We start from the raw sequence: 16,495 nt of genomic DNA on the forward strand, positions 1-16,495 counted from the left end.
GTTCACGTTCTACCGAGGCGTGTTCTCCGTTTGTTAGCCGTTTAGCTAGCTGAGCGAGGATACACTGGAGGTGTCTTGTAGCCTTAGTCAAAAATTACCCAGAATACACGGCAGTATTTTCAAAAGGACGGCGGATCAGAAGCCGGCAGCTACTTCGGGGACAAATTTTCAAGTTTAAAAGTAAGTCAACTAATTTAAAACGTTTTTTTTTTTTTTTAAATCCAAAGAAGTTATCTATTGTTGGGTTGCTTAGTAGTTGCACCTTCGGTGGCTAGCAGGTAGTAACTCACTTATATTTTTTATTTAATAAACATATACACAATTTAAAAAGTAAAAGGCGTGTTATATATTTATATTGAAACTAATACATATAAAATATAATGTTATCTCCCGTGTCACGTGACGTTACGTGACCGCCGTGGAATCCTTGGTCACGTAATGCAAGTCTGTTCCATTTAACCGTTTTCTTTGACCAAGGAAGGACAGAGTCCTTGTAAGCAAGGCGCCTAGCCTCGCAAGGCATTGCCTCGCAAGGCCAGGCGCCTTGACATTGAGAAACACTCAAATCAGTTGTGTTCATGCAGGAAACGTGCTGAAAGCAGACTGCAGGTAAGTCCACAGTTGGTCCAGCATCCTGAAGTTACAAATGCGGTATTTTGAGAACAAAAAGCGGTAGGGGTCTGTCTGAGTGACATTTCTTTAACCCTGTAAAAGGTAATTTTAGCACATAGTGGTTCAAGAAAATGATTAAAAAATATGAAAAAGTTGCCTAGTATCCCTTTAAAGGAACAGAATTTACCACATTTGTGAAATCCTCCAGGTGTGAGAAAATTCAGGAGAAGTAACGTTTACTGACTTACAATGGAAAAAGGTAACAAATGAAACTTCAGGCTCTATTTTTTGTTGATCAGTCTTGATTGGTGCATAGGAACAACAACATTTGTCTAATAACGCTCAAATGCTTTCAATTTATCAATTTTTTAGAAGGCAAACACATTTTCTAAACTTTGTGTCCCTACCAGTTATGGATACTGAGCTAGAATTATACATAACTTGATTATTTCCATTGAGTTCTATGGTTATTTGCAGTCATCATCTAGCAACAAAAGCAGCTAGTCGTGGCACTTCCAGTACAGTCTGAGGCCCTTCCTGCCAAATCCTTGTAACGTTTCTGCAGGAATGACCACCTAATGAAAGTGTGACATAAATGTCCAAGTGATCAAATAGCATTTGCATGAAATTTCTACGGTCTTTTGCACTAATGACTACATTGTGAGTCTTTTTCTGTGGAAAACGTTTCAGGAAGTAGAAGTTAGCCAGAGGAGAAAACAGCAGGATTTGGAATCGTACTCATTAACATTCAAGAAATGTGAACGTCTCACCTCTGATTGGCTAACAGCAATGCAACTCTTCCAACGTCCCCATTCATTTTGGGATGTTGATGTTTTATCTTCACAAAGAATTCAAGTCTGGAGGAGTTCAGCCATTGTTGTGGTGTTGGTAATGCTAACAGTTAGCTTATTCTAGCTAGCTCTCGGCCGCTAATTTAACAGCAGCCTTCCATGGACGCGAGTCCACGAAACAAATTTACAGCGTGACGTGTGACTGTGTGGCTTTTTCTGACCCAGTCGTTTCCTCATTTATTTTCTTTTGGCGGCTAATGCAGGAAATAGGGGTAGATGACTATTTTGGTTGTTCGTTTCTGAGTGAACCTTCATTTTGGTTCCTTTGAATAAAACTAAATGAAGCACATGATAAATTCTCAACCTGTGATCTGAATTCTTATTCTTTGTTATAAACATCTTCCACCTCATTGGTCTTTTATTTCCATGTTTATTTTTGTCTCTTTCCACCACAGAGACTCCAAATCTTAACCCCGTTCATCCAAACTGAAGGTCCCAGCTTCACCTCATCAGTAGAGCCCTTCACCTCCAACATGAGGCCTGCTCGTCTGTCTGCAGGTCTCCTCAACAGCTGTCATGAAAACCAAACAGACAGTCTTAATTGGTGTTCCAGACTCAAGGAAACTGGACTAAAATATTTGCATAATTTCACAGAGGATGAAGGAAATTGTTAAAACATGTGAGCGGAGGCCCTTGTGTGGTGCTGTAACCCTAACTCTGGACCAGGTTGCTCTTGGGTGCCACCCTGTGCCGATGGTGCCAGGAGGGAACGGAGGGAGCTGAGGGGGGGTTAAAAGGTCATTGGAACTGATCTTATCAGTTTCTCCTTTTCACATGGCTCAGGGCCAAAGACGACCTGACACAGTCGAAGCTCGGTCCTACCAATGGAAAACTGAGATTCTTTTACTGAAATACAGAAATAAAATCAACAGTTTTATGATTTATCTGTTGGTGTTTAATTAATTTTGTATTTCAGAGACTTTTGAACACAAACAAATTTGTCCTTCGCATCTCCATCCAGTCATCACCTCAAACTCACATTTCCTGTTATTTCCTGACATGAATAAAAAGTTTGCTGCGTATCTTTGTGCTCGTTCCGTCACGGGTGTAGTAACATTCCAGTGTCGGACTTTTTCTGTGAGACGTTCTGCTACTAGCAATGTTCAGCTCTCGTTTTCTTTCTTTGAGGTGGAACACTGGTGCTGCTGACAAAAAACAAAGGAAGAGGTGTTCTGACAGGCTTGTGGTCTCCGTTGCATTTGATAAATATTTAGAAAAGTGGGCTCTACTCTATCCGTCCTCACGAGCCTGTCGAAGAGCCCTTGCAATGATGAAAAATTGCGCTGCCTTTCTGCATACCAGTGCAGACAGAAAAGTATATAATACTTAGTTACAATACATTCTTCCTCCTCTAGAGGGTGCCCTCTGACAAAAAAAAACTCCAAATTTTTGAATTAAGTTATCCAGAGTTCTGGATGAGATACAGACTGAAATAGTTTTTTGTTTGTTATGTTGTTATTTTATCTTTTTGTAAGGCAGAAAGGTTTAAATTAATACTATGTGACGAAATTCTTGTTTTTTAATAATAGCGTCAGATTATCCATAATTTCCACAAAATGCTGATTTTAAGTGGTCCTCGAGTGGGTCTGGGCAATGTGGCCTTGAGTCAATATCACAATACAGCGAGGAGTTCACCTCGATAACGATACATAGACAATAACTACATGAATGCGCTGAAACAAAAGGTGTCCACTGGATGGGGTCATCACGTGCGTTACGGTGATTCACGTTGTCAGGTGACTCTAAGTGGAACAGCTTCTTAGAAGCCCGTTTTAGAAGACCCGCAACAGAGGCAAGTGTCATGATCACGAGGGGAGTTACTGCTGAGCTCTGGCCCGCTGTAATATCGAAAACAAAAGTAAACACAGGAAGTACGTTTCACTTTTGTAAACAGCTGAGATGATAAAATGGAGCGATGCAGAGCTCCAGTGGCTCCGTTAGAGCTGAAGCTCAGATCACCAGAGGCTGCATGGGGACTCTGAGGGCCAGTCACCTCTGAAGCTCGGTTTATGCTTGACGCATTCACTTTCCGCTTGGTGATGCGGCTCGTGGATGGAACGCGCTTCACAACTTGCAGCGTTTATGGTTCGTGCGGCTTGTCTCTGCGGTGAGCCAATATTCTCCCAAACTGAACAGGGCAGCATGGAGCTCTACAGCATGCATCCAACGCTACACCATAGTAGAAGTAGAAATTACTGTTTACAGCATGGCATTCCAGCAGTTTTAACAGCGTCCTCGTCTTTTCCGACAGTGCGAGCTATTTCTCTCCAAGAATTATTAACAACATGTTGATCACGGTGATCTCTGAGAACTGAATCATACAAATGTCTGTATTTACGAACCTCTGCCATACTAGTTCTTGCCACTCCGCCATGTTTTTCCACGTCCGACTGTCCGCATGGTTAGAAAATTTCCTAGGTGCGCGGAGCGGAAATTTTGGGCCGTGCGGAGGCGCGGTGGAGGGGTGTGGTTGTTAAAATGATGCAATTTCGCCGGGTGGAGCCGTGCGAACCTCGCGGACGCGTCAAGCATAAACCAACCTTTAGGAGCGGTTCGTCCAAAAAAACGTATTGATCGCAGTTTTGATTGCAATTAAAAAAGTTATGTCCAAGTTAAACGGAAGTTCGTGGCAGCGCAGAGACCACCCCATACCCATTTTATACCACCTTTGTGTAATCTTTTGATGTCACCACATCACCGCCACGGTCTGACCATTTAAAAACGACCTAAAGCTCCTTGATGCCGGCTCGGCGTTGTTTTCTAAAAGAGGCTCAAGAGGCATGAACGTCGCCAACCTACATACCTTTTCATTTTTTTTATTATTACATTTATTAACATGGGAAAAATGATATCCTCAAGTATAAAATAACAAAATAGCAAAAATCATTTTCATTCTTGATCACCTGAATCTTCTGACATTAATATGTGATATATAATAATTCCAGCGTATTAGTCCTAAGCAGCTTTCTTAGACCCTTTCCTCCTCCGCCCGGGTTCCCACACAGTCACAGAGCGGTGGGCGTTTGACTGCTCCAGCTGAGACAGCGCAGGGTAATTAAACTCGTCTGGGACATGTGGAAAAGACATAGAGCTTTAAATGCCCTCGCTGGAGATAACATGAGCGCCGAGCAGAGAGATCACATGTGAGTCCCTCGTTTACTGGAGATGCCAGCTGCTCTGAGACAGCGGCGAGCTTCGTCACCTTGTAAATGAAGGAGGAGACAATTATGTGGAAGATTGGAGTGGAGGGGGATGTGGAGGATCCAAGATGTAGGGTGCTTAATAAAAACGTGGAGGAAGCCGGTGTGAGACGCATAAAGTAGCTCAAACAAGCATCAGGTATCTCTGGGGTTTCAAAGGAAATTTCATGCTGCAAATCTGTATTTTTATGAGTCCTCAGCTAAGAGCTGGTGAAATCCAAACCCATGATTGTTGACATAATATAATATTTAGTTTTCTTTCCTTTTTTAAGCAATAAATATGCAAATGAGCCATCAGACTTTAGGCGTCTCAGGGTAGAGGAAATGTCTGACTAGGCATTCACCAGAGATACAAGTAATTATTATTATTAAAAACAATTCTGCATTAGAGGGGTGTGATTAGATCTAATCAAGTGGAGACAAAGTGAGTAACCAGATCATCAAGCATCCAGTCCTGTGAATTCAAAGTAATTATTAGATGATTAGGGCGATTAGACACCCACCAGAGTCTGAGGCACGTCTTTATTATCACAAAGATTAATCACACTGGAGTGGCAGGCAGATGCAAGACTGGCTGCGCGAAAACGAGGCAGAATGAGGTCAAAAATGAGGCAATTTTTTACAGTCGGGAGCTAAATTAGCAGGGAAGGTTCTAGACTAACATGGGGCGGGGGGGGGGGGGGGGGACTCTGTTAAAGAGCAAGTCACCCCTTACAAATATAGGGTTTATAAATAAAGCTTTGATTGATTGATTGATTGATTGATTCATTGATACAAGAAGCGTACTTCACTCCCACTTCATGTTCGAAAAATGCAACAACTGCTGTTGCCTAGCAGACCGAGAGGGTGGAGCCACTAACAAATACACACACTCACGACATTGTGACATCATAATGTACCAGTTTACATCATAGCATACCTCTTAGCCAATAGTGGTGGCAGATTTAAATTCAAATGCAGTCAAGAGTTTTTACCTGACAACGGCACAACACTGACAGTTTCAGGCAGAAAATTTAAATTTTAACTAACATGCACTGAAGTGCAAAACTATTGACTACACGTGTCTGCAGCACAATTAGACACGCATTTATATAGTTTATCAGAAAAAAATTGTTGATTTGGGGGTGACTTGCTCTTTAAAGAGGAACGTTTGTAAGAAAACACCATAACGTTCTTTTCATGTCTCAAATTTATGTGAGTAACTACAGCATAAAAACAGATATTTAGTTGTGTTTACTTTAGATACAACAGCCTTTCGATTAGTTTGAAAATGTGACTATTTGGCCCATAAATGCCTTATCTGCATTGATTATCTCAACAAAAACATGAAATTATTTGTCTAAGCATCTCTTTTTGTTGTTAGATAAATGCGTTCACATGCTTTGTCTACACAACTAGCATTAATCCTCCTTTCTACCGGGTGTGATAGTAGAGTGTAACGTAATAGAGGTGTTTCACCCGCAAGCTTCCTCCCAACTTCCTTCCAACAGCATAAAAAATAGACTCCAAACATAATGATAGTGTTCCATCGCTTCTGGGATGCGTCCAAAATGTTACACTTTGCTCCCATTGGGAAGGAACCCATCCACTATAACGCCAGCTAATTGCCTCAAAGTACGTTTTGTGGCCGTTTTGCAACGCTTTCACATCTGGTGGAAAGTAGACTTTAGGCTTAATTTTAAAAATCTGTATTGCTTCAACTCTGCCTTCAGCAAGGGGGAGATCCAAGCTTACTATCAGGAGGGCACTAGCCCCAACTGGAACCCCTTAGAACCACCCCTGTAAATTAGATCATAAATTTATGCATGAGAACACTAAATCAAACAGTGTAAAAGTATTTTCTGTGTAAAAGTTGTAAACATTGCCTCATTGAACAACCTAAGTTTAGAGAAATGGAGATGATATCCGCCCAAGACCAAAGGGGATTGATACCACGTTAAAGCAGCTCCAATCTCAAAATGTCATTATGGTTCATGCAAACCTTTTTTTTTTACCTTTAGTCTGAAGTCATTTTTAAATTGCACAGATATTAATCTTTTCACAACCTCAATTTGTTTGAATATTTTCCTCAGGACTTTTATTCATTTTCAGTCATGCAAAGTTAATTTGTGAGCTAATAAAACCATTCTATTATGCTTTCAGTTATTTTAGGCTTGGCAAAAAATACATTTTGACTTATGCATATGACAAACTTAAATAGTAATAAATATACTGCATTTATTATATCCCTTGTGCCTGTTAGTGAAGTGTCACAGGACCAGAAAGTGGGAGAAAAAGAATAGATGAAAAAATGTCGGGATGCAGCCTGTGGGAGTATCTGTGGTGCATCGAGACAGCGGAGGAATCAGCAGTGACAGAAATAACACAATTGCAAGTCTTTTCAAGTGTCTCTCAGCGATGACAGAACAAACCAACTCCTCTATCGGCCTTGGAAAGCCTCAGTGGATTTAGACTCTGGGTGAGTTGGGGGGGGGGGGGTTGTATTTAGCTGTCCTTGAAGCTGCCTGCTTGCCTCTTTCCACACTGCCAAAGAGCATGATCCTCCACCTCTCCCACGGGTCAGGTCCCTCTCAACCCCCGGAGAGCTTTGATCTGACTTGCAGAAGAAAGGTGGCCTGAGAGGTCTTTGGGAACTCAACGCTTTGTGTGTGATGGACTTGCAGACTGAAAGCTGGGTGGAGGGGCGGGGGTGTTGGATTCAGGTGGGGTCAAAGGCCGGTGTCCATCTCCACTGTCCTTCTGTTTGTTGGCTACAAAGCCTCTGACAGTTTTATGAATTAGACAAACACACATGTAATACACATAAAAAAGAAGTTTTTGAACTACTTTGACAATTAAAATGATTTAGGTGTGTTTTTCCAAAACACGACTTTGACTGCATTGAAATTATGTTAATATCCTTTTTGTAGTTTGATTTATTTCAGTGCTTCAAGTCTAACATATTGAATCAGTTATTAATGTACACCAAAATATCACAAAATCACAGGAAAATTGCAAGATCACGTGTGATTTCAGCAGTTCACGCAAAAACAATTAAGCAGAAAGACAGCAGCATGTATCCAAAAGGTCTGTGGTTTATTTTCTGTTGTATTTACCTGGCATACCATGGCATATCTTTTTTTTACTAGTTAGGCTACTGGAAATCCGTACATTTCTTTTATTTTGAAAGTTGCCAGATATTTAACACAGTGGCAGTGTTTGACTTCCTGTCTGACCTGATCTGAAGTGCTGAGCTTGATATGATTTGATCCTGTTTGATGCTTATTTTGTGTGCATGATTAGTTGCCCTTTAAAGTAACACTAAATAGCTTTTTAAATTTTAAGCTGGAGCTTTAACATTGATCTCAGTTATTGTTGAGCTAGAAACTTGACCAGTTTGATATTTCACACCACTCTGTAACCCTCTATCGACCAGATACTGTACTAAACAGTTGTATGGAGCGGGTAGGTGTTCTATAGGGGAACTCTTTACCTGCTTTATGGCTGTTAGTTGTTATGCTAGCAGTTAGCTTTCTCAGTTTGCCGATCGGCAATAAAAAGCTGAAGAAGAAAAAAAAGAAGACATTTTTCTGTTGGCATCATGGCGGAGCCTGCAAGTAAAAGTAAGAGAGTAACATGTTTAGAGGTGAAGCAAATGGCTAAAACCAGAGTGAACTTCGGCACGGCCTATGCCAGTTTGAAGGAGCTAAAGGAGGCCACAAAATTATGGACTGATGGTGACCTGGCTTTGTTGCTACTGGACTTGTAAGTAATAATATCTTTTAGCCAACAGCGTGGGCTTTTTCACCTTGTGGCTTATTTTACTTTTAGTCAGCCTATGTTAGCGTTATCTAGCTGTTAGCGCTAGCTATAGCAGGCTGCTGCAGATTTTGTTTTATGATAGCTGTAATTCCACTTTTAACCAGCAAGGCAGAGAAGCTTTTTGGAGAAAGTGGAAACTCCATTATTTTACAGAATATGCTGCTCACTATAGTGGCAAACACAGATGGCACTTTATTTTCAAGAAATAGAAAACCTAAATGCAGAAAACATTTTTAGGAACTAATCTCACACTGAAACCTCACATTTTTAGTGCTTTTATTAGAAAGAATATATCTTAACACACTTTTGAAAAAAGGAAATTGTAAATAAGGAAAAAGCATTTGCATCCTTTCCTTCAACTTCTACCGCACACCTGTACGAGTGGTTGTGTATTTGTGTGATGTGTGTGTGAGTAGGGCTCCGCATTAACCCCCTCCCCATCATCCCCACCGGCGACCCTCTCTGACCACCACACAGCCATCAGTCCTTCGCTCACTTCTGCCTAGGACAGCCCCCCTTTTGAAGGCTAGTAATTAACGTGCCATCTGATACACCATCCGGCCATAGAGGCTCTCTCGGGGAGGGGGTATAGACACATTGCACAAACACACACACACACACACACACACACACACACACACCACTGCACACACTCGTGGAAGCTTACATGCACAGGTAATCCATCACACAGCGTTAACTGGCCAAGTGTTGCTGTCAGCTGAGTGTTATGTATGATTGTGACCCTAAGGTGCGCCCAACGAGACCATCGTGCTGTGATTATAAGCCCCACTCCTCTCATCTGAATGCATCATTTCTTAAAATTCCACACCTAAAATAATTAATACTTATTTGGTTTAAATATTAGCTTAGAATCGATTAAGTACGCACAATTGGTGTTAATTTTTAAATATTAGTAATAATAATTATTATTATGGCTTGTCAGCGGCTGTTAAAGGTGCAGTATGTAAGAGTATAGGATAATTTTACAGTGAGAAAATCCCAAAAGAGTCTAATGTTTCAGTCATTTGACTGTGGGGATTATCAGGTTTTGTCCTTTCAAAACAAAAGGGACATAAAGTGGTTGCAGCAACCAAATGTTATCGTTTTTACTTCATTTCTACAAAATGCACCTTTAACTTAGAGATACATGTTTTAAATTCACAGCGTCTTTTTAGTATTAATCCACCCAAAGCTGGTATTTGAAGAAAAAAATATTAGAACAGACTTGAACGTTTTGAACACTTAAGTTGATTTTTTATTGACTTTTTTTAAATAATAAAAAATAACCCGAGGACTATTTTGAACAGATTTATAAAAAATGTTTTTTCCTCGTGATTTAAAAAAAAATGAAGTTTTCTGTTACAAAACCCAACCTCTAAAAATTTAAAGTGAATTTAAATGAATGATTTATGACACGTTTTATTATATTACTGCTAAAAATCTTTTATTTTGTCCACCTGTGCAAAAAAACTGTCCTTAGAAGTTAAAAACAAGCAACAATCTCCATTTTTTCCCCCTTCTACTGAGATTATTAAATTTTTTATGGCGTCACGTTCTACACGGTCGCCGTGAAATCCTTTGATTTTGGATGTGGTCAGGAAAAGTTCAAGCCTCTTAGAGAAAGAGCGTGGATTTCGGGGATTCGGTTGCTTCGTCTCGGCAGCCGAAGACCATTTTCCACGCAAGGTTAAAGGTGATGCAGGGGATGTCAAAATAAGACAGATGATGTGAAAATATATCCCACCTGACATTTATTCGGGCTTGTAAAAACATTCAGTACCGGTCGATGGTTTCAATAAAGAGAAATGTTTTCGTCACATCATTCAAATTTTCATGTTTTTATTCAATAGGAACAAAAAAGTTCTTCTTTGCTGTTGTTGTCGCGGTCACTGGCTCATTTTTCTTTAGCTTTTTTTTTTCAAAAATACGCTTTTTTGATGCAGACATCATTGCCATAGGCAACAAAAAAAGAGGACACCAGAACAAGAGGATGAATGTGAAAAAACGTCTAATCCATAGTTGCAGGTGTGTACACTTTTGTTGCCCCTCCAGAAGTTCACAACAGACTCGATGACAAAAGCTTGGGCCCCGTGTAGCCCATTGTAGCCCTGGAGAACAATATGGAGGCTGTGAATGGCTAATCCCTCTGGACTGCTGACAGGTCGGGCCTTTAAGCAAACTGGGGGGGGGACTCATTTCTCTACTGGGCAGGGCCGCTGTCTGACAGGGATGGGAAAACCCGGTTTTTGCTCACCGAGCCTTCGCCCAGAGCAGATACTGGGGGTCATTGTGAAGGAAAATATCATCTCCCATTGTCAGCTTGTGGTCGTATTTGTAACATCAGAAGACAAACTTGCGGGGGGGAGAATACGCCACCGGAGGGCAAATGGACCAGTGATGGAAGCAGCTTGGTCTTTGTGATGGTTTTTCAGCCTGGTTAAGATGGTTTAGGCCCTGGAACCATGTCTCAAAGCAGTTCTTCTGACCTCATTAGGGTTACACACAAGAAGATCAGCAGCAGAAACAGAACAACTCGGAAAATCTCATCAGCGACTGCAGTCTGTTGTCTTCTGAAGCGACTGGTTGCATGAGCACACCTGAGGCAATAAAAGAAGACGAGCAAATATCTTTGTGAGCGAGACAGAAAAGGTCATTGTTAGATAATCAGCCAGAAGCTCATAAACAAGACCTAGGGAGTACATGACACCCTGAGAGAAAATATCTGTTTCTTCTTGGATCTCACTGGGAGCAGATCTGGAACTGGGACACCACCCAAGCAGCTCAAGACCGATTATCACTTCACGTTCTAGTCAGACAATAGAGAAGGAGGCAAAGCAAAGGCCCTGTGGGTGTCTGTGGATATCGTTTTGTTGAGACGCTCTCCTAACCAACCCATCCTCTTCTACTCTTTTTCTAGTTTGGTTCAGAAAGTCCAGCTCAGCTTCAGAGGGCACCAACCCAACATACATGGCTGATTTACCTGGCCTTTCCATCAGACACCGTCACGTATCGTTCATAGTGTGCAGGAATTAGCCAGCTTTGCAGAGTGTACCACTGCCCACTAGGGGGCAGTGTGGGGGAACCCTTTATAAATGGATTTCATCTGTGGCCACAGCGTCTTTCATTACCTTCATGCTGCAATGCGTTGATTTCACTGTTCACTTGTATCTGTAAGTCTGAACACCTGTTGTACACATTTATTAAGCTGTTGATGTAATGTTAAATGGTGTTAGTCTGCATGCTAAGTCACGCCGCATCATGCTATGTCTGATGGCCCATGTGGTTGTTGCATGCTGTTGTTAGCCTTAGCTCATGTAGCTTTACATGTGCTGCAGGGCTCCTTCATCGTTGTCAATAAAGCTACCATGCCATTGAGGAGTGTGTTTCTTCAACCGTTATAGCTGATGGGTGCGCTGCCACCGATTTCAAAGCATCGCATGTTGGACGCAGCCCAGAAGCGTTGCAACACGTTGCTCTGCAAAAGTTAAGCTTCATGTCTATTTTTTTTTACACGCTATGCTTCTAAAAGCATCAAGCTCAGCAATTAGGACTGGGCCAGACAGGAAGCCAAACACAAAAGCAGCGTAAAACATCCGGAAACTTTCAAAAATAGTAAAAAAATTAAAAGAATGTTATTATGAGTGACGCCTCCATAACCAAGGTCCAAAGAACAGGAAATTAAACACAGAACTTTGTGGATACATGCTGCCGCCTTTTTCCTTCCTTTTATCATGTGAACTGCTGGAATCACATGGGATATTGCAATTGTCCGGTCATTTCGTGGACCAGCTGCGTTGATTAGCTGCGTGGACTAGCTGCGTGGATTAGCTGCGTGGACTAGCTGCGTGGATTAGCTGCGTGGATTAGCTGCATGGACTAGCTGCGTGGATTAGCTGCATGGACTAGCTGCGTCGATTAGCTGCGTGGGTTAGCTGCGTGGACTAGCTGTGTGGAATAACTGCGTGGATTAGCTGCGTGGATTAGCTGCATGGATTAGCTGCGTGGATTCGCTGCATGGACTAGCTGCGTGGACTAGCTGTGTGGACTAGCTGCGTGGATTAGCTGCGTGGATTAGCTGCGTGGATTAGCTGCGTGGACTAGCTGCGTGGACTAGCTGCGTGGAACGCTTTCACTGCAGTTTCGCATCTGAAACGCTTCCAGTGGGAAGGAACCTCGCAGGTGAAACCTGTTTGTTGTTTTACACACCACTGACACACCCAGTGGAAAGCTATGGCTAAATCTTTACAAAGGTGTCACCATCTAGAATCATGGATTCAGCCAAAAAATGGTTCACCCTTTTTCCTTCAGGCAGAAGACTGAAGAACTGCTTCTATGAAGCTGCGAGGCTCAAAAACTTTCTTCAACGTTTTCTTCCCTATGTTTCAGATGTTTATTAATATTTGAAGGCTAACAGCTCATGCATTAAACTCAAAGAAGAGAATAGTTTGCGTAATGCACCAAAGCCACTCCTTAGATCTGACACAAATACTAATTTTACAAATATGAAGTATCCATAAAGACCACTGCTGGTCCAGGCCTGACTCTGGATCCGGGGTTTTTTAACCAGTGGTGGTTCAGCGGTCGAAACTTTTAAACCAGGAAAGGATGTGTTTTCTTAACAAAGCCTGAACACAGAAGAGGTTTTAATGTCTGAACAGGGAATTTTCTGCACATCAGGAACATATGACAGAAGTTGCTTGGGATTTAAATATTTCTCTTCGTATTTGTGCTATTGAGTGATCGGAGATTAAATAACTGCGAAAATCCTTTTTGAAAAGCTCAAAGCTCTTGGACGATTCCCTGCCACTTTTGAGGCCTGTTGAGTTTTTCAGGCGGCTGCAAAAGCAGCCTCACTGAACCGCTGATGTTGTATTTGGACCTGCTGTTCCTTCCTGTTCATGGAACTTCTCCTACAATAAAAAAACATGTTGAGGCATGAAAAAAATCAGCCTGGAAAAATTAGTTTAAACAAACTTGATTTAAAATGTTTTTCCTAAAATTCAAGTATGATTACTTGATTATTATTATTATTATTATTATTATTAGTATTCTGAGCTGCTACAGCATTCAGTTTCCCTCTGGGATTAATGAAGTATTTTTTAATTGAATTGTATATTTATTTCCACATAGATTAATATGTGTTTTAAAGCAGCTTCTAACCTCTGAGTTTATAACAGCTGAAGGAAACCTGATGGACTTCAGGTTTGTTCACTAAAGTGAGTAAACACTGACCTCTGCTGGACATTAGTGGTAAAAACCTTTTAAAGCTAGTCAGCTCATCTTTAATGGAACTAAATAACTTTTTAAAACCTGCTTAGGGTTTCATAGAGAAAAACATCATTACTTTATTATTATTACTTTAATTAAAATTGTTATCAGGCCTTACTATTCTGAAATGTCTGTCCTCTTAAGTGTTGTTAAAACAGTTTCATTATTATATGAGGGATATCTGAGTTATTTTTTAGTTAAGAAACAAATATATGTTTATAAGAGGCATTTGGTCCCAAATCCATAGTGTTAGATGTCCATTAAATTACAATGAAATAACTATTGTTAATTATTAGAACTGTTATTTTTTCAATGGTGTGTCCCCCTCCAGCTTCCAGTGTGCAAGCATTTATAATCTTAAGCTATTGTTCAACATTTATTGTGCTTAAAGGTATATTTAAAACTACTCGTGCATCAAAATGTTACTTCCTCCAGGATTCAGACGTGTATCTAAAATTTGAGGCTCAATAAAAGAACTTTTCAACAATAAAGCTGAAGATGCAAACTAAACTTAAGTCAAAGATGAGGAGACTAGTGTATGTTTGATTTTTCAACGGTTTTGCATCATTCTCTTGTTCTGAGCTGAATGGATTTACAAGATTCTGTTTTGCCTCATTAATGAAGAAGAAAACAACACAAATGAGTCCATTTTAAACGTTATTTAGGCGACACTGTAGGGGCCTCAGTAACGTGTGGGCCATTCATCTGCAGTTTGGCTCCTCTAGTTTTGCTCATGCTGGTTACCAGTCTGGCCACACCTCCTTAGGAATAGCATCCCAAGTTTTTGACGGTCATCCATCATGATGGAGTTGGTCACTCCAGCACTTAACAGGCCAGGGCTGTCTAAGAGCTGTCAATCAGAAGCAAACCAGGTGTGAGTCATGCATGTTTGTCCGGAACACACCTGACATCACTTCAAGCTTAAAACAAGTGTTTTAGTTTGCGGCAAAGGTGCGTCCGCCCTTCTGACGACCACCAGCAGACAACAGTACAATTTGAAAAGAGCTGGAATTGAAACACTGACACTCACCTGGAAGTATGTTATCTCATTCTTGGAAAACGTCATAACCATCCAGCAATTTTTTATTTTTCAGTGGTTTTACAAAAAGTTTTAAAGGAGACATATTATGCCAAACTCACGTTGTTCATCATGCTGCCATGTGATCTCCACTGCTTCTATTAACTCTCCAAATGTGAAAAGAAACCTACCCATCTGTTTTCTGTCTGATTTTAGGAATTTGTGTTGTTTTCAAGGACAGAAGTTCGAATTTGCACAAGAAACCAATTTATTTATTTCTGGTTGAGCTGTTGTGAGATTAACATCTCCTGAAATGTTCTTTGAGGTTGGTTCATGCTAACCTTGCTGTGGTTTGTAGCTTTACAGCTATTATTCTCCTCCTCGCCACTAGATGGTGCCACCGTAACACCAGAGAGCACATTTAGAGCCTTAACACCTTAGGCTCATTTAAACTGAATAGGAAATAATTAGCTTACTTTGAATGAACCAGTTTCTTACACTGTACCTTATTATTTATAAAGCACTTTTAAAGTTACAAATTACTTAAACGGATCTTACAATTATAATAAAATAAGCCAGTAGTGGTTCAGTCATTTCCACTTTAACCCTCTGATGCATGAATTATGAGATCTTCAACCATGATTTTTTAAACAATTTTTTTCATTCATCTTTAGGTGTGAATGAAACAACTTTCAACAAATGTTTTTGTAACATTTTGTTAATTTCCAAATAATTTATTACATGTCCATCTCAGTGGACAGCGTGCATTCTGAAAATGAAATATGTTGGCTTGCCTTACTGAAGTCCAAATGGAGGGGCTCACATGCAATAAAGTCTTCAACAGCTGTGCTTAATAGCAAAAATAAAGAAATAACAATTTTGAGTACCTGTCCACTGTAGTGACCATTATGCATCAAAGGGTCAATTGATGGGGCCTCATTTTAAATTTGCCCAACAAATATTTACAAGTCGTTTTGTCCCTTGAGCTCCAACTGAAGAACAGAGGCTCACGGAGTGTGAGAAGGGAGCTCATTAGCTGTCCCGCTCCGACATGAGTGGCCAGTTTCTCCCAGGAGAACAGTTTAAGAGATCTGGGAAACCTACCAGAATGTCAACAGCTGCAGCTCAGCATTAACCTGATGAAAAGTTGTCCCCCCCCCCCCCCCCCCCCGTTCTCTTCATCTCTTTCTTCATCCAAACCGTTTTGTCAGCTGGTCCCGGCAGACCTCCTCAGTCTGGATCTCCATCCATCTGTACTCACGTCGTTGTGGGTTTAACTGGATAAAAGAGCTTCTGGATGAAGAGATGGCTCTGATCCATTCTGATGATGAAGACAATGCTTGTGAGAAGACATTTTTAAATTTGGACATTTATTGGGGGAGGCTCCACCACGCCATGACCTTGAGCTTCCCGCTGAACTTCATACCATTCTTATATGAAAACCAGTCTTGCCACAGACTCAAGACCTCTTAAACACCTTCATGCATTAAGTCTTCAAGCAGATAAATGAAGGTTTCAGAAATTTATTACTGAATTATGAATGCATTTAGTCATAATTTCATGCTTTTGTACCAATATTCTTGTAAGTGTTCATATGTGATTGGCTCTTTTTGCTACAGAATAAAATTATTTAACCAAAATGATGTTTCTGTAGTCTTAAGGCTAATAATATGTTGCACATTTCTTTAAAAACCTCCTGAACTTTGTGCAGTCAGCAAGTGTTTTAGTATTGAAATATGCAGCTG

The 16,495-nt window shown here is 40.7% G+C and overlaps 1 long non-coding RNA gene across 1 annotated transcript in view; it reads left to right on the plus strand.

Annotated features, from left to right (window-relative positions):
- Nucleotides 1–1,996, plus strand: part of LOC107382914 (uncharacterized) — a 57,412-nt gene extending 55,416 nt beyond the window's left edge. The window contains exon 4 of the long non-coding RNA XR_001572679.3: nt 1,859–1,996. This is a non-coding gene — a long non-coding RNA (uncharacterized lncRNA). The remainder of the gene's footprint in view (nt 1–1,858) is intronic.
- The last annotated feature ends 14,499 nt before the right edge of the window (nt 1,997–16,495 follow it).

The sequence above is a fragment of the Nothobranchius furzeri genome, chromosome 7, assembly GCF_043380555.1.
Source record: "Nothobranchius furzeri strain GRZ-AD chromosome 7, NfurGRZ-RIMD1, whole genome shotgun sequence".
Taxonomy (NCBI): domain Eukaryota; kingdom Metazoa; phylum Chordata; class Actinopteri; order Cyprinodontiformes; family Nothobranchiidae; genus Nothobranchius; species Nothobranchius furzeri.